Source organism: Orcinus orca, chromosome 3 (assembly GCF_937001465.1).
Source record: "Orcinus orca chromosome 3, mOrcOrc1.1, whole genome shotgun sequence".
In the NCBI taxonomy this organism is placed as follows: domain Eukaryota; kingdom Metazoa; phylum Chordata; class Mammalia; order Artiodactyla; family Delphinidae; genus Orcinus; species Orcinus orca.
The window spans coordinates 66,134,811-66,140,870 of NC_064561.1; the positions used below are offsets into that span (position 1 = coordinate 66,134,811).

General features: G+C 42.5%; 1 long non-coding RNA gene across 1 annotated transcript; it reads right to left on the reverse strand.

Annotated features, from left to right (window-relative positions):
• Nucleotides 1-294: 294 nt before the first annotated feature.
• On the reverse strand, nt 295-5,804 carry LOC117196784 (uncharacterized). Its single transcript, XR_004477151.2, has 3 exons — nt 5,642-5,804; nt 1,171-1,315; nt 295-913 (listed from the first exon to the last, which is right to left on the reverse strand). It is a non-coding gene; the product is annotated as an uncharacterized LOC117196784 (long non-coding RNA).
• Nucleotides 5,805-6,060: the final 256 nt, after the last annotated feature.

The window sequence follows — 6,060 nt, forward strand, 5'->3', positions numbered from 1 at the left end:
GCTTAAAAGATCTGACTATAAGTAAATAAACTGCTTATGCTGGAGAAATGCCTGATTTTTTTTTATTAGTCATTCTCTGATCCCAAGGCATCAGATCAGCATAAATATTTTAGGGCCTTTAACACTTGCCTGGCGTTAATCTTTTGGGCCAGAAAATGCAAATTAGATTACCTCCAAGTTTCCGCTGATAACCCTTGACGATCTTGATCTTGGTCTTGAATAACATACCCTTTAGCTTTTAGTATTTTAGGGGGTGCCTTTTTCACACTATAAAAGTACCAAGGCTAAAACACCTGCTCTACTTAAAAGGAAACCTAGACTTTCAACAGACGTTTATTGAAACCCTACTGTGTTTCAGGTACTGGCTAGGCATTGGGGAATCAAGGATGAACAAGACATGCCCATGTCTTCAAGGAACTCACAAGGGAATCCAGGTGGCAGCAAGAGGACCTGATCTTAATAGTGCAATGACAGAGGGATGCCCAGTGTGCTATAAAAGCCGACCAGAGGACACCCAGCTCAGCCTGAAGAGGACTGACAAGGCCTCCTAGAGGACATGGCACCTCAGCTGAAGCTTAAATTATGTGCAGAAATGGGGGTATAGGGTAGGTCATATTCCAAACAGGAAGTACAGCACGAGCAAAGCCATGAATCTGTGTGCTGTGTGTAGGAAACCACAAACGTTCAAGGCAAACCACTCTTAAGGTGAGACTGGAAAGGAAGACAGAGAGCAGGACACAGGGAACTTTATTTAGCATTTTAAGGAGTATGATCTTTGTTCATAGGCAACAGAGAGCCACTGAAGCAGGAGAGTGTGACTGCTACACGAACACGCTTAGAGGCAGGCAGACCAGTAGGGAGGCTATGGCAACGTCCAGGTAGAAGGTGCTGCAGGTCTGAATTAGGGCAGGAGCTGGGGAGATGGGGGAGAAGGAGACAGACTTAAGAAATATTGAGTTAAAATTAGTGGAACTTGATGTGAAGGAGACAAGAAGGAGGAGGTAAGGATAACACCGAGGTTTCTATCCTTGAGGGTATTACCAAGTACAAGTAGTAATAGGATCAGGCAGGAAGATGATTTCACTGTTAGGTATGTTGAACTTGAAACATTAAGGGAAAAGCATTCATTCATTTATCCATTCATTCAAGAACTATTTATAAATTACCTACCTTGTGAATGTCCAAGTGTGAATCTGAAGGGAGAGGGGTCTGGACTTCAGAGAGTTGGGTGTCATTAGCACATGGGATGATCAGGAGTTAACCTTCAAGGATGGTTGGCACAGTACCTGGCACAAAGGACGCTCTCCTTAGGTACCTGTTGAAAAGAATGAATGAAGAGCTACCCTGTGAGAGTTTGTAAGAAGAGAAGAGCTGGGGATCAACGATGAAGCTCTAGAAAACATCAATGGTTCAGGGTTGGGCAAAGGACACAGAAATGGAGTAGTCAGAAATGTGGAGGACTGGAAGGGTGTGGTGTCATGGAAATAAAGTGAGGTACACATAGGACCCAAGTACACACACATTATCAGGTATCAGAAAGGCTTCATGAATTATTTCTAAGTTGAAGGTGAAATAGGTCTCTAGAAAAATCTAGATAAAAATGAGCATTTCTGTTTTTCTAGAGGCTTGGAAGCTTGAAATCCAAGGGCTACTGGGCAATAGTTGAATTTCTAGTTACCAAATTTCATTACCAAGTTTGTGCTATTCTGTGCTTTTGTTTTAAATCACTTTGGATCACTGGTTTTTTTCCATTTATGATGATTAGTTTCTGTTCTTGGTGTTCACTCCCTAATGCTGATTTAAACCAGAGGATATAACTGTCAGTATGAGAACAGCTGAATGTCTAAGACCTGACAACAGCATTCAGTATTATTTTCATGTGCTGGTGATAAAGATGGTGGCTTCTGGTCAATGCTATGTGAGTGTGGTGATTACTGGTAGTAGACATCTGATCATCCGGTTTTTTATTGTTTGCATTTTGTTTTTTGCCTACCCAGCATCTATACCCATTTTTATGGTAATGGCACCTGAGTTTTCTTGGGGAACCACTTTCTTCCCCATTTCTAGTCCAGGTCATTTGGGTGGAGCTGACTGCCCTGGGCTTCAAGGAGAGGGCATGTGACCCAGCGTTGGTCAATAAAACACTGCAACCCCCTGGGTTCAGTGACTGGCTAAAGAATGGGTACATGACCCATCAGGCAATGAGGTAGTATTCTTGGACTTGCTAGAGAGACCAGGCCAAAGATATTCTTTACTGAACTTAAAGCTGGATGGGTATACACCAGGAGCTAATGTGAACCACTTCATCACGGGGAGAGCCTGTCCGAGAATGAAGCTAATACAGAGGAAAGAACTGCTGAGAGATGAAGAAAGAGAGAGAGACTAAGTACTAAAGGCATTCTTGGAAAGCCCAGATCTGGCCACACCTGAAGCTACACTTCTCAATTACGTGAACTAAAAATTTCCCTTTTTAAACTTTGGCAACATTTTGTTAGCTTTTCTACCACTTGCAACCAAAAAGTCCACATGAGAGACACAATACCACCTCTCTTGTTTCTGCTTCACCCACCAACTGGGAATCAACTGTCTAAAGTCAAAGTCACTTCCTTCGGCCAGCCATCCTGTGAATGCAATCCACACTACACCCAGCATTTTCAGGTCAGCCTCTCATCACCTCCTGCATCAGCCTCCCTCTCCATTGCTACTTTGTGTCCCAGAGCTCCATTCATCACCTGAACTCACTGAACTTACAAAGCCCTAAGTTCTAAGATCCACTGTTGTGGCCCTCACTGCTTCCCACAGACTCTTCCTGTTTATTGTATTCACCTACAGCAGGCTCTTTCTACCCTGCCAATTGTTTGTTTTAATAAGTAGAGGCCGGACTGGATGGAAGCCACTTCTGTGCCCAGGCTTGGAAAGCCCACTGCCAAATGGTTGGGTTCTGGCCACCACCCAACACCACTCGGTACACTCTGTTTGAGCTCAAGTCTTCTTGTCCCAAATGTCGTACCTGCTGCTTTTTTCCCCTCTCTCCTGATGACAAGTTTAGCCTGATGTGATTCCCACCTCTGTCATCTCTACCGTTGCCGTGACACCCAGGACCTTTGCCATTTTCCCTCAGGAATCTTGGGAATTTCTGGGAAATCAGACCTTAGTGGTCTAGAAGAATCTAGCTTCCAAACACCATTTCACAACTACCAAGATGACACTCTCTCTCCTCAAATAAGGTTGTATCCCCTTTTCCTGCCTCCATACAGGCAAGGTACCTGTTTGGAGACATCTGCCAAGAATGGAAAATAACTTTCTTCAGAATTATACGAGGATAAGAATTTTTCCTTTGGCTTTTTCCTGAAATAACAGGGAAATAACAAAGGGACCAATGCTTCTCTGAGTGCAGATGACAAGGTGATCTCCTTCTTCTGCTTTAATTATCTTTCTCTCATTAAATAAGTATAAATTCAGTAGTCTTCCACGTTCTTGTCAAGCCCCAGAGCACTGCGTTGTAACCATTCAACTCAAATTCAACAAATATTTAATTGAGCACCTATTACATGCCAGGCACTGTGCTAGGTAAGGGGTGTACAGAAGAGAATAGGACAGGCAAGAGGCCTGCTTCTAGGTCCTACTCCAGTGAAGGTTAAAGAGAGGTAGCACATACATGTAACAAATGAACAAAACATCAGACAGTGAGACGTGCTATCAGGAAAATATAAGGGGTATGGACACCAAGGGGAGAGGAGGGGTGGGACGGATTGGGAGATTGGGACTGATGTATGTACGCTACTATATATGAAGTAGTTGGCTGCTGAGTACCTACTGTATTGCACAGGGAGAAAAAAACAGGTACAATCTGTCTGCAGGATATATATTAATTTTAAAAATGCATTTCAATATACGTTAAGTGCAGACAAATACTGTTTGATTCCACTTATACGAGGTACCTAGAATAGTCAAATTCATAGAGTCAGAAAGTACGCCGCTAGATGCCAGGGGCCTGGGGGTGAGGGGGTGTGTGGAGGAGGGGAATGGGGAGTTAGTGTTTGAAGCGGACAGAGTTTCCGTTTAGGAAGGTGAAAAATTCGGGAGATGGATGATGGTGGGAGCTGCACAATGATGTGAATGTACTTCGAGCTGCTGAACTGTACAGTTAAATATGGTTAAAATAGTATGTTTTATATTATGTGACTTTTACCACAATAAAAAGACATTAAAAATAAAAGAAAATATAAGGGGATGATATGTTTCAGAGTTAGGGGACTATTTTAGATAGAGTGATCAGAGAAGGCTGTTCTGAGGAGGTAATATCTGAGTTAAAACCCAGATGAAGAGAAGGTACAAACCACATGAAGACCTCGGAGAGGACAGAGGGTCAGCACATGCGAAGGCCCTGAGCTTGCAGCAAGCTTGCATTATGGTAGGGGTAGGTACAATAGGGTCCAGGGACCAAATTCAGCCTGCCTTCTTTATTTGTATAGCTCAAAAGCTAAGAATGGCTTTTACATTTTTAAATGGCTGGAAAAAGAAATATTTCATGATGCATGAAAATTGTACAAAATTCGAATTTCAGTGATCATAAATAAAAATTTTTTGGAACACATCTCATTCATTTATATATTTTCCATGGCTGGTTTCATACGTCATTGGCAAAGCCAAGTCGTTGCAACAGAGGTTGTGTGCCCTGTAAAACTTAAAACATTTACTATCTGGCTCATTGCGAAAAAGTTTACAGACCGCTATATTAGAGGAACAGGAAGAAACACCTTCCCAGTCTTGAGAGAACCTTGAATTTCTTTAATGATTTCTGATCCTTTTGACTGTAAATAACAGAAAACCTGTTTCCAGTTGACTTATGTAATACAGAGGATTAGCGATAGCCATAAACTCTTTGGTACTTTTCCCATCAAGAGGTAGAAGCTATGTCATCTCTTTTTGAAGCTGGGTGGGCTTTGTGCCTGCTCTGACCCACAGTACATGATAGAAATGATCCTGTGCCAATCCACGCTTGGGCCTGAAGAGCCTGGCATCTTCCACTTTCTGCCTCTTACAACACTTTTGGAGCCCTGCATCTCATGCAAGAAGTCTGACCACCTTGGATGGCCACGCAGGAAAGTCCACATGGGCGTGCTCTGGTTGAAGGTTCCAGCTGAACCTAAACTTCGAGCCATCACCACCAAGATGCCAAATATGACAGAAGCCATCCTAGACTCTTCAGATAGGCCATCGGCCAGCTGAATACCACTGAGTGACCTCAGTTGATGCTACATGGAACAGAAGAATCACCTTCTTGGCTTCCTGGACCACAAAATTGTGAACTGTAATAAAATGGATGCTGTGACCGCCTGGAGGGGTGGGACAGGGAGGGTGGGAGGGAGGCAGACGCAAGAGGGAAGAGAGATGGGAACATATGTATAGGTATAACTGATTCACTTTGTTATAAAGCAGAAACTAACACACCATTGTAAAGCAATTATACCCCAATAAAGATGTTAAAAAAATAAAACATCACCAGAAAATAAATAAATAAAATTTAAAAAATAAAATAAAATAAAATAAAATGGATGCTGTTGTAAGCCACTCCATTTTGGGATAATTGTTTCACAGCAATAGATGACCAAAACAAACAATACAGAAATTTTATTACCTCACGTAACAAGAAGTTCAGGGGTAGATTAGGGTCCATCCACAACATATCCTGGTTCTGCTTTTCTGAAATTCCTTGGCCTCTGCTCTCTGCTCTGAGTTGGTCTACTTGTTAGACTGGCAGATGGCTGCAGCAGTTCCTGGAGTCTCCTTCAAACCTGACAATGTCTAGAGGAAGAAGAAAGATTGTTCTTAGGAGAAAGAATATGCAGACTGATCAGGATCTACTCCGGAATTAGGAATGGAGTCTCCTCCTCTGAGTCACTAGGGAAAGGATGGACACTTGATCAAAATTCGTGGAAGAAAGGTAGGAAGGAAGGAAGTGGATATTGGGTCAGCAACCCACTGTGTTCAAGGTATCTTTCTTCTTCCTATCATTCATTTATTCATCTATCCAGAGTATTTTAGGTTGAACCATAT